Raw genomic sequence first — 12919 nt, forward strand, 5'->3', positions numbered from 1 at the left:
CCAATTCTAGTCAATATCTGTGATACGTAACCAATTCTAGTCAATATCTGTGATATGTAACCAATTCTAGTCAATATCTGGGATATGTAACCAATTCGGACAAGTAAAGACCTTACAGTTAAACAAAGTACAGTTTGTGTAGTACTTGAATTTTGAGTTATTTTGCACCAAATTACATAAGAGAGAAATTACCGAAGGGTGAGAGATGGAGCTGCAGAACCTTTACGTTTTCAAACAAAGCAATTTGTTAGCAATAATTTCTAGTTGATAATTAGATATTCGAAAATCAGAGTCAGAATTTGAACTCAGACAAGAAAGAATGCAAAGTGAAATTGCGTACAGGATCAAGTGGAACTTGTGACGAGAGATACATGAGAATCTCCACGTCTAACGATTTCCTGCTTCCTTTGTGTTCAAGAAGGAGCCCCAACCAACCATTTCTGCTCTTCCCCAGCAGTTGGTGGAGGGTCTTATAGCAACAGGGGTTTGGCTATTCTTTGCAAGACATACGTACACACATATATGTTACAGGGTGACAGCATAGAGCCGCTTTAATCTCAAATATTGTAACGATCTTGCACGCGATGCATTTCAGGATTGCGAAAAACCTTTTGAAGAGTAAAAGCAGTCTGAATACCTCTTACCTACAACATACATACCGAAATACCTGCTGACGTCAAGTTGGTATCGAGTTCTCAAGCCTTGACGAACAGTAATATGCAGACTAAAGCATTCTTTCATTCTTTTAACCATCGTCTATTGTTGGCTTATTGCCTTCACTCAAATATATTTATATTCCTCTCTGTGCTGATGTAACCATTCGCGTCCAAACATAAATTGAATCTCTGCAAAATAAATATTTCATAATTTGTTTACACTGCGAAAAATATTATTTATCCCAATTTCTGGTCGTATTTATTAGATAAATGTATTGAAGTGAAATTGTTGACAGATTAAACTACGCAAATATTTTTCTAGCCAAATCGTCCACCTGAGCAAATCTATTAAGCTGACAAAGACTCGTGTTTGTCTAGAATTGCCATCATTACGATTTTCCTGAGCCAGTTGAAACATCAATGTTTGTCCGTTGAAGTGAAAATATTGCATTCTATGAGGAAAACTATGTACGTATTCAAGTAGAGTTATTTCGGTGTACATATCTGCAATGTGGATGACAACATTTCGTCAACCGTGTAATTCCAGAAAACTGCTCGACGTCAAAATTCGTTGAATAACTTTAGAATCCGGACAGTAAACATAAAATTAAATGAGGAATCGTATCAGAAGAATTGTACCATCCATTGCTGTCACAAAAGTTCCGTCACGCTGTTCGTGTTCAATGAAGTTAAACTCACCAGTTCAGACATCAGGAAATAATTTGTCAAGTTCAGCATCGTCACAGAAGACTCGATGCATTATAAATTCTTGCCAGTCATTATCAGACTCGGATGTTGCCATGCTCTGTGTGCATTGTTGTTCAAAAGTCTGTGGGCGTTCATGTTGGACCCTTGTTTCTTTAAGGAGAATGTGCGACAGGATGATGAAAGTTGTCATAAATTTAAAACTCTGAAATTCTTGCCGTGTAATGTATAAGAGTTGGGGTCTCATTGTTAACAAGGAATTTGCATAATAATAATTGGGATTGTAAGAGTAGTGCAAATGTAAGCTGTCCTTGCCAACTTTAATTAATACATTCATACATTCCACATTTCGAAAATCCTCTTTTTGAGCTGAAACTCAAACAAGGCTGGTTCATGCAATACAAAGAAAGTTCTTGAATTTTTTGCTTTTCTTTGTCTAAAAGTTGCATACCATAAAAATAAATAATGGGCACGACAAATGTATCACTTATGTACGTATATAAAAAAATCGCTACAAAGAGCGAATCTTAAAACTTGAGCATGTTAAAAAATGCTTGTAAACTTAACGGTTTGAACTGAATTCTATTAATTATTACGCTGCATATCAATTTAGTGATGTCAGGTCAATTATATGCGGTTCCTTTGTTAGAGCAGTGACACTGACACGATTATAAGTAATTTACACGAGCCCTTGTGTCTTGAAAGAAGAACATGGTGTTAAGCAAAGTGATTACTATGTGTAAGTTCCATATAGAAATGAAAAGAGATTGGATTTGTCGTGTTGAAGGTTGTGGTGGTGAAGCAAGCGTGGATTTTGGTGGTTTGCCATCCATGGTCCTTCCTTGGCATTGTTCATGCTGTAAGCTGGAGTGCAGATATATGTAGTAATGGCAGTAATGCAGCACCGCAGACCCGTCAGTCACTTTCACTCCCAAGATCTGCATGGGCTGAGGAGTGGAGAGGTGGAGGATGAATGTGGATGACACAGACGAGTCCATTATATGAATAATTCTGTTTCCATCTCTTCGCTGGTGAAAGTTCCAGGAGATTGTGCAGGGCCAAAAGAATAAAGGGAGCGAGTAACATGGAATATTCATTTCTCAGTCGTGGTCTCTGCTTCATAAAACTTGGATGCCTTGCACCTTCTCTCATTGCCTTATGGCCCACCATCCCACTCGCCTCGTACACGGTCCTCGTCTCTAGCCCAGTAATGAACACATTTTACGAGTGCCCAACTCACCTCGGACCATTATTGTCCTTACATGGATATCCACACATCTCTGTACAGCTCTTCATAAGCAATCATGTAACACCACTTACTTTTGCACAATATGTATGCCATCCGTGTGGGATGTCTCTGACATGTCACATCAAGTCGCTTGGTGAATTCTACTTGGCTCGTGTAATTTGCCTACGTATTTGTGCAAGTATTTACAGAAGGTGATGGTGATATGATACGATAAGTTTACTTGGTTGAATAAATATTATGGTTGAATAATAAATGCCTACGCCGAGTTGAATTCAATTGCTTGGGCTGCAATGCTTCAAAGTTCTGGATCGAAGGGACTCACTTTTGAGTGCTTCAAGAAGATGGATAATTATATTAAAAAGTTCATTTATGATGGAAAGAGCGGCAAAGGCTGGGAGGCTTGCAACCATAAAAGACCATTTTCAATAGTCCATGAATAAATAAAAATTCTAGCTTCGCTCCCCCTCCATTTCTGTAATTTTAACTTTCTTCCTTTTTGAAATAGTTTCTTCGCCAGCCGGAAGCAGTTAAGCTCAAATGTTGCTGGGAAGTGGGGCACTCGAGGGAAAAGTCATCCATCGACTTCACTTCAAAGTTGCCAAAAGCCAGCAGTAAAATAAAATTTCTTGTTGGTCAAATTACTCCGCGCTGTAGCTCATCTTCAAGGAAAAGACGCGGACGACTGGGGATTTGTTATATGAACTTGGAACATTTAGAACTGCTTGTTGTAACAAAAAAATGCACACAAAGAAGGGTTGACTGGAGAGATGAGAGATAACATGCAAAGGGACAGCGAGCGGGGAAAGTGTTAACAGTGAAGAGAAAGGAGCAAAAGAGAAAGTTTGGACTCCAGAGTTATGGCCAACTGAGGTGAAGAAAAAGGCGTAATTATTACAGAGATTGGTGCAAGAGATCATGCTTGGCCGACAGAACGTGTATATGTACGGAGCTATCTAGATCATGGTAAGAAGGAAAGATCTGGTTCTGGTGCGAGTGGTGGAAGCAGAGAGAGTCACACGATGCCACCACTAAATCCTCGACGGGGAAGAAAGCGAGTCATTTTTATTTACGACTTTTATCAGTTACACTTCTCTCAAGGTTCTAGTCGCAGCGTTTCTAAAGTAGACGTATGTTGTTTTATTGCCGGGGCGATATTTGAGTCTCTCGCTCTTCCACTTCAAAGCCAGGTTGAAACAGTGCAGGGACCATGATATGTAATAAGTGAACACACTTTACATTATAGTGTTACTGCCTACGCATCCGTCGACCTGGAACACATATTTCGTAACGACTCTCCTGGATATACATATGCACATACATTTTTGACGAGTTTAACACAAAAACTGTTCTCAAATTATAAGGTAAAAGTTGTGCCAAGATATGTGAATTATCATTAATTGCAAAATCAGATAAGCTGAAATTTGTACAAACGACTTTTGCTACCTGATAGATATTTACCTACAAAAAATAAACCAAGTAGCTGTTAAGACGACATTTTTACACTTGAACTTATTCTCGCGTCAGGAATAGTGAGTCACCTCGTATTTAGTGTAACTTTTTCCAGATTTAGAATCGAGAACGAGAAGGGTAAACTTCATTTAATGCAATACGCCAGCTCGTACCGTGGCATGAAATGACTCAAACTTTCTTGTTGATTCAAGAAGGAGCTCAGTCAGGAGCAGAGTTTTTTAATTAATTTCTTGGTGTAAGACAAAAATTTTGATTGGGAAGATAAATGATTTCTCTCTTCTCCTAGTCGACAACTTTTGTGGGCCACGAGTACTAATGTTTTTCGCTCTCTTCTCCACAGTCACAGTTGGACGACCAGCTCTCCCACTGCCAACGTCAAACGTACCACGAACTATTCCAACCCCTGTAAAAGTTTGTCCTGCCACTTTTCTCCTACATGCCCAGCTAGATAACCGACTGAGACTCGTTCACATACCAAGTGGACCTTATTTTACGCTGGAGTAATCGCAACTGAGCACAATTCCTTGCACTTTTTCATCCACTGGTCGCAATAATCTCAAATCAGTGCATTTATCTTGAAAGATAACGATGATCTAATACAATATTGTATAAGATGTGGATAACGACAATAAATTGCGTCCACCATTCAGAGTGAGCACCCAAAATTTTGACAGTAAGTGAGAACGACGGAAGAGAAATCAATTCGTCCTAATTAAACTTGAACTTCTGTCGGACTAGCGGAGGCAGTTAGTTCTCTGGTCTATTCGTACGACTGTATACACACACATACACATACTTTGCGCAGTTTTACTTTTTTTTCCTTTTTGGGGTGGGTGCCAAAATCCGAGTCCTACGTCCTATCCTGTCCCTTCTTCACTCTGTAATACTCATCGTCATCATCATCATCGTCATGTTATGTTGAGTTGGTGTTACTTTCTCCTTGAATCCTCTCACCATTATAAATTAGAAGTTGCCAATCCCTGCTAAGAATTACGTAATGATAGCAAGCGGGAGCAGGAGAAGGACTTAATTTGGCTACTACATAGCTCTGACTGACTACCTGCCTGACTAAGTCGGACGTTGAAGATGAGTAAAAACAGAAATCTGGATGAAAATAAGCATCTCTGTATCTGTCTCGTACTCTGGCTGGAAATGGGTACTGGTTTTTAGCCAAAGTTGGTTGTTTTGTTGGACTGGCAGGAGTAAGAAAAAGTGCAGAGTCGTTTGGATTAATGTCAACGTGGGACGAGGACAACTGACTTCAGCTCTTCTCACATTCACCTCACTCGTCGCCCTGTGTCGGCCTCCTTTCTTCCGTGTCATCATTCTCTCCTCTGCTTTTCTGACACGTAGCTCGGCTACCCAAGTCTCCGTATAATAATAATGTAACACACCCACCTCCCATTTCTCTCCTCATTTCTCTCTTCATTTCTCCATTCCTTCCCTCCGAGTTAGCTCAACGGGGAAAGTTGGCTGACACAGTCATCTTTAAATTCAGACGAATGGGACAAAGCGCGACAAGGGTGGTCCTGCTTGAAACTTGCCTTGGGAGGAGGAGGAGGAGGGTGCAATGCTGCTCCTCTGGGCAACTTAAAGGGAAACACTATACAACAACCGTAGAGAAATATACAAACGAAAACAGCTTGGATATTTCCCACAAGAATAATCAATCCATATGTACGTACTTATTATGAATCATGGCAAATCCGCGATTTTTATGTCAATTCTTTGCAAAAAATACAACAAGCATAATTAGACGTTGACAGCAATAAATACGGCTGATGAGGATGTATCCTTGGTCAATGAAGTGATATGAAAGTGAATACTTTCAGATAATGCAGAGCGGAAAAGGGAAACGATGAGGAATGAAGTCGAGGAAATCGACTCGTCGTCGACAAAAAAGTTTGCCCTTCCTTCACCTCTTCCGACGACCACTTCTTCCGCTCTTTTACCAACATGCAATGTGTATAAGTACCTCGTCCTACGACTCTGCTCGGTCTGGGAAAAGTTTGTGCATCCCACAGTCTAGGAAAAATATTAGAGGGTTGTCCACCCACAATCTCTCCAATTTAGTCCAGTTTTTTTTTATAAAGTAGAAGGACTTGTAAAACCTCTACCTGCAGAATATTTTTTACGTACTTGCTTCAAATATACGAGCTGGCTTATCCATGAACGGTTCACAATTTCAAATTCTGGTTTTTCCTTGGATCTGCAATTTCTCCGTCAAAAAATTGTGTCCCCTCGCAAGAAGTAACCTCACAAGTTTGGAGTTTTTCATATCTCGTTTATTTCATGTGCGAACTTTGTCAGGAGAAAGTCCATTCTCGTTCCACTTTTACGAGGTTCATTGTAATGCTCCCCATTAACATGGGCATGGGGAACAATATTCATATCTTATTTTTCAAAACTTTCTTCATCATTTTACCTCGAGTATCTTGTTTTTATTCATAAATCCTTCGTGATAATCTCTTGTGCAATCTTCATTTCAATTTTAGAGATGAACAAGAGAGCGGATTCTGAAGAGCTACAGAAACACCTTTTCAACAACATTTTAGTTTCCGTGTAGTCATTCAGCTCGAGCAAAGCCAAGCAGACTTGAAATGCCTATTTCAGCCGGATGGATAGGTAAACCGGAGGGTTCTTTCACTTTAAGAGCAGTGAACATGAAAATGCATGTACATGGCATTCTCCCCTCGCTTTCATCTTTTGGGATCTACAAAATTAAGCGTGTCTTGTTGCAACACATTTGTTTTCGTTGAGTGATTTACAATTATAATGAACGGGTAACAATCTCACCTCCCATCGTCCCAGCCTCGTACAAATCTCACGTAAGCCATTACAAAACATTGTATGTAATCCATGATCACGTTTATTTCCAATTGATCCAAACAAACAAAAACCATGCAACTATATACATACCTACACACTTACGAAATGACGGTCTAACAACTACAACGGCTGTAGAAATATCCTCCACCCTGTTAGTCCTTGCCAACCAACGAACAATATCAAACAGCAACTATTACTGTAGTCTTCGTTAAATAAATGAATAAATAAACCGATAGGTTGGACAGATGGAGAAAGAGAAGAAGCGGCGGCAGATGCAGCCATTAGTTGTCCAACTAAATGACTGTTTACTACTCTCTACAGGTTTCCCCACTAAGGAGGAGTACGTACGACCTTTTCAATGCCAGATCTTGATGTCCTTTGGATAAGTTATAAGTCTATACGAGTGTATAAAAAGTGAAGGAGGGTTAAGGTCCATGGGCCCTAGTTCGCCAGCCACACCCCTTTGAAGGGGCGCCCAATGCCAAACTAGCCGCACTAAAAAATTCGCCAAAAATTCATTTTTGCTCGGATTTTCAAAATATTTACATATTCTTGATCCCAGATAGTTGCTTTATCATATCCAACATCAAACCCAACTTTTTTGAAATTTCACACTTTTTCGATACATACCCCTAATCAGAAGATTTTCAAAAATTTGAAAAATTTGAAAAGGGTCGAATTTGATGTTGGATATGATAAAGCAACTATCTAGGATGAAGAATATGTAAATATTATGGAAATCCGAGCAAAATTGGAATTTTGGCGAATATTTTAGTGCGGCTAGTTTGGCATTGGGCGCCCCTTCAAAGGGGTGTGGCTGGCGAACTAGGGCCCATGGACCTTAACCCTCCTTCACTTTTTCTACACTCGTATAGACCTATAACATATCCAAAGGGCATCAAGATCTGGCATTGAAAAGGTCGTACGTATTCCTCCTAAACGTTAGGTTGCAGTTACCATTGTCCTTGTTTTCCCAGCCACCCTGACATAAACGCCAGAACCAAACCCTGATGAAGGTTTCTAGATCTGGTGAGTTTGCCCTTTGTTGTGGCAAAGTGGCTCTCTCTCTCTCGCCCTTTCCATTGCAAATAACTTTTTCAAGGTATACGGAAAGATAAGCAAGCAAAGAAATACATACAGCGTTTCCCATGCCTCCACTATTGCGATAGAAATGCTCAACTGCAATCGCAGTGGCTTCAGTTCATGCTCCAACTGTTTGCGAGCTTATTGTGTTTAGCAAAATAAAGACCAAAGTCAATATTGTCCATAAGTAACAATGTTGTCCGTTTCGTGCTAGCATAGGTTTACTTTGGGCCGAGAGAATTTAACCAAATGGCTTCAGTCTTGGACTTGCGGTGAGTCTTCTTCACTCCTAAAACATCACAAACTCTGCGCATACATTGTTACATATGTACATCCCAGAATTCAGCTTTAAAATTCTTGATACAAGTCCCAAAATGAACAGTGCCTTCGTTTTGAAACAACATTATTCTTTGTCATTATGAAGTAGAGATAGAGTTTTTGGTGGAATTTGAATTTTTTCGCCTAGTGAAAATGTATGCAAAATGTATTACAAAATTAAATGTAAACATAAATACGCCTTCCCATCCATCCATCCCTATTACATCAAAAAGGATATGCCTTTACTTGTATGGAGCAGTGTACGGGGGAAGCATCATTCGTACGACAATACTCAATTCGCATTCCTGATGTCGTTGTCTTGTCACTGTCATATTAGAAAACGAAATGAAATACCACAAGACGGAGGAAAAGGGGAACATCTTTAAAGGCGCGTTTAGTATACACCAACCAAGATACTTCATATCAGTGAACATTAGTGAGTTCCGGCACGTTCAATATCCTTTTATTATTGAAACTCGTGGAATAGTTCCGACATCCCGGCAACCAGCGACTTTCAGACCATCTCGGACTGAAAAACTATATATTGCGCAATATATTATAGCTTTCTCTCTAAGTACCGTCAAAGAGAACGAGAATGCGACCATTTATTTACTGAATGTCGATGTTGACTCGATCTGGACAAAATTTAGTACAATATGGCCATCACAAAACGAAGCCTCAGCAAAACATTTTGATATTGACACGACATACCACATCCATCCATACGACATGTGTATGTACATACATACATACACATACATATGAGACGAAAGAAGACGAAAACAACGTCTGTGTATTCATTTACTCTGGTTGACGAGTATTCAGCGAGCAAACTTATCATATTGTATCAATATCCGCAGCCATTGTGTAAATATGATGACAAAATATAAAAAAGAACAGCCTCAAATAAGTCCCACTCACAAGTTGACGAGCTCGCTGCCACTTCCATTTCCATCTCTCCCAAACCAACCGATGATTCGGAAATAAGTGGCACGACAAATGATGTAATGTATAAAACACATGGAGAAAGTAGGAATCTTTCTCCAAGTCAACTCTCTGTGTTCCTTAAAAATTGCTGCACTCAAACGCAAAGAGGGCGAGACAGAAAATGGTGAGGCATTGCAAAGAGAGTAGTTGGTTCGTGTGGTGAGTGGAAAAAAAAGTTGTGTGGCAATGGTTGGTGAATCCAACAAGGGTGCCTATATACCCTATTCCCGTCTACTTTAAGTATTCCGCTCTATACACAACACCACACATTCTGGCTGCCAGCAGAAGAGCAAAGACTGAAGGCAGCCCATTTAACATACAAATAGAAAAGAGATTTCCCCACTGCTTTCACTCTGGGAGAGAAAGTGCAGGGAGGGAGGTGATGGAGGAGAGGAGGCGAGAAAATCTTGGCCGACCGGCACCATCTGCTAACTATAGCTCGCTTGTTCATCATCTGGTTGATGGCCTATATTGCGGTTTCTGTAGGAGCCATGCATAAATAGCCACTGCATGCAACTTGTACACACATCGAATGCATGTACACCCAATATTTATTACATTCTCTTCTCAACCCATAGTTGACTTTCTATCTTGTTCCCACAGCCATTCATCCTTTTAGTAGCTACATGCTGAATTTGAAGTGTAACAGAGTTTTCACCCTTTCAACCAATGCAAACAACTCCATCACAACTCAAGCCTCGTCCCAGCATCGCCTCGTCCATCCATCTTCTGTCAGATACAAAATATTATGAATAAAAATATGAGATTTCTTAAGCTTCTTTGCTCGCTCTTACTGGTGAAAGTAATTGATTTCCCTTTCACTTGCATGCTTTTGTGCTCCTGTCTCCGTGTGTGTACACCAAACGCACATTGTTTATGTTGCAGCTTAACTCTGGTGCATGTTGTTGTTGAAGTGAGCCACCATTATGGAAGCGTGGTTCTAGCAGCTCAACTACCAGTCCTGCTATCAATCCCCTTAAAAAGAGAATTTTTGATGAAGTTATGGGACAGAGGCCATAATAATGGATGGCAGAGGTAGAGTTTTGAACAGTTTGTTGATAGTGCCTCTTCATCAGTATGTGATTCCTCCAACCACGTTTTAATTATCCTCCAGAGAAATTTTGGCTCAGTATTGATTTCTGGTTGGGAGCAAAACATCGAGTCCCTTTCTCATCTGTATTTTTTTTTTACTTTCAGTACACTGAACATTACTTTGTTGACATCGTTAACTCTCTGAAGAGCTTTAGTGTTGCGAGTAGGATTTAATTATGTGTAAAATCTGGCAAAAGAGTCACAATTTCACGCAGGTGTATCAAACAACTGTATTTGCATAGACAACTTTTATAGTTGGGTGTTTACCCTTGTTCGTCAGCCCCTTATCGCCTCAAAGAACTCGAACCCACCAGAAAACCTTGGGATCTATCGTATTTGTGTACACTGTTTGTAAAAATAATAAACGAAAACTTTTTATCGCCACTTCTATCGAACAATGTATTTGATCCTGCATTTGACCCGTGCGACTCCCCCTCTCCCATTTCTTTGAAGCTCATCAATAGCACTGCACTTAATCTCACTCCTTCCTGCCATCATAAAAAACAATGCTTCCGTTCCATCAACTGGAAACCTTAATAGAACATGAATGAAAAAAGTAATAAAAACTGAAGGGGTTACAGTATACATTCAATTCGTACGGAAATCATGCATATATCTCCAGCTTTACTGCTATCTCTTCCTCATCAGCGGTGCAGGACCACCATTCCTATCCTAAGTGTTCCTGTGATTAATTAACAGCAGCAGCAGACAGGATGAGGAGAGTATGAAGAGCACACTTCACTACACATGGGCCAACTTATACAAAAGAGACCTAAATTCCTACCCAACATTAGCAGCTCTCTGCATACATACTCATACTCCCGGCTAGCTGATGTACTCTCATCTCTTAAAACATGTCTACAGCGCATTGTTATTATTATACTCGTACGACTGGTGAGTAGTGAAGTCAGATAGAATTGTAGTAGAAAGGAGGCTAAAATAGGCTCATCGTCGTCTCGTTAGTTGACTACTCCAACAGAACTGCTCAAGTAAAAAATGCATTACACACACACATTCCGTCCAGTCGGCTCCTTTCCCTCATTACTGTTTCCAGCTACAAAAATATTGTATCACGTCCTCTCCCAGGGAAAGTGTGCTCAAATTATATTGAGCACAAATGAACTTGAGGGTAAGAGAAGAAAGTTGAGATGTGGAGTTATGAGCCAGCAGCGGTGGAGGGAAGACTTTCTCCCCGTCGTCGCTCGGCCAGCTCACACAAATGCTGAGCGAAAGGGCTGGCTTGACAGGAGGACGAGTGCACGTTGTCCGTATGCAGGGATCCGAAAAAATACTAAACAAAGCACTTTCCCTTTATTTGCCTCGCCGTGTCTGAATCTATTCTCATCTCGCTCGTTGGATTAGTTTGGACGGGAATTTCATCGCAAACATGAAATTTTACGAAAGAAAATATCCAGCTGTGCAGTTCAACACATGGATGACGGCGGCATATGTCTTTAATCCCTAAATACTACCTGACTTCTCGGAATTTATGGCAAGCAAGGTTTGTTAATATTAAAAACTGACTGTTAGATTTCCTTCATTGTGAATCGTCACCAGATTTATTGACAACCTAAGCAATTTGATAAAATAACTTGGTCTTGATGTATAGTAAATGGAATTACACAAAAAATGGTTTCATCAAATTCTTAGCATGAACAACAATGAACATGCCCTCGGTAGTCGTAGGATAAGTAAAATGTGAAGCATGTACTTATACATACATACACATCATCATTTGATGATTAAACTAGAGCACCAGCCTTCGTATTATATGTACGAGAGAAAAGGTGGCACGACCAAGGAGATAGTTTGGCTTGGAGTTTGTCACCAGTGCCAAAGGAGTAAGTGGAGCTGTGTGTGTAGCATTGAGACGCATTGACAACGTACCTTCTTGGAAATCCGTACCATCGAAACCTCCGAGTGCTCATCCCATTCGCTTTCATCTCATCTCTACGATGCGGATACGCGAGAGATTCCTGCGTGCTTTCTCAGCACAGCATTATTGGGGTTCAAGAAGATGCTTTGGTTGAAATGAGGATTTCCCTCATCGTCAAAGGATCATTATACACGGACTGTGTGCCGAATTCCCCGAGCCAGGCCAAATACCATCCTTCTCGCTGATTCTGAGCACAAACTCTTCCATTACTTTAAAGTCTTTATAATAACCCTGGAATATTCCTCAATCATAGACATTGGGGAGGAGAGAGCGTGGATTTGATCAACTCGTTTCTTTGCATAAAATGAGTGGCCCGGTATATGAATGTGTGAGCGTATGGGTATATATGTTCCACTCGAGAGATATTTTGTTATTTTCACTTTTTGGAACTTTTACCACACCAAAAGTGATGCAAGTGAGTGAGAAAGCGGCCAAAAGCAATTTTAGCATTAATCAGATTTCATCTTTTGATTCACAAAATTAATGCGAGCACTCGGCAGGTCCTGTTGGCCTCTAGATTGCGCCGAATTAAATCTCTGGGAGATAAATGTGGTGAGTGTGAAATTGTTGCTGAGTAGGAGCTCGACCTATTTA

General features: G+C 40.3%; 1 protein-coding gene across 2 annotated transcripts in view; it reads right to left on the reverse strand.

Moving 5' to 3' along the window:
* Positions 1 to 12919, reverse strand: part of LOC110842206 (dipeptidase 1) — a 76962-nt gene that overhangs the window by 55161 nt on the left and 8882 nt on the right. The gene's annotated exons all lie outside the window — the stretch shown is intronic.

The sequence above is a fragment of the Folsomia candida genome, unplaced genomic scaffold (genome assembly GCF_002217175.1).
Source record: "Folsomia candida strain VU population unplaced genomic scaffold, ASM221717v1 Fcan01_Sc001, whole genome shotgun sequence".
NCBI classification, from domain to species: Eukaryota; Metazoa; Arthropoda; class Collembola; order Entomobryomorpha; family Isotomidae; genus Folsomia; species Folsomia candida.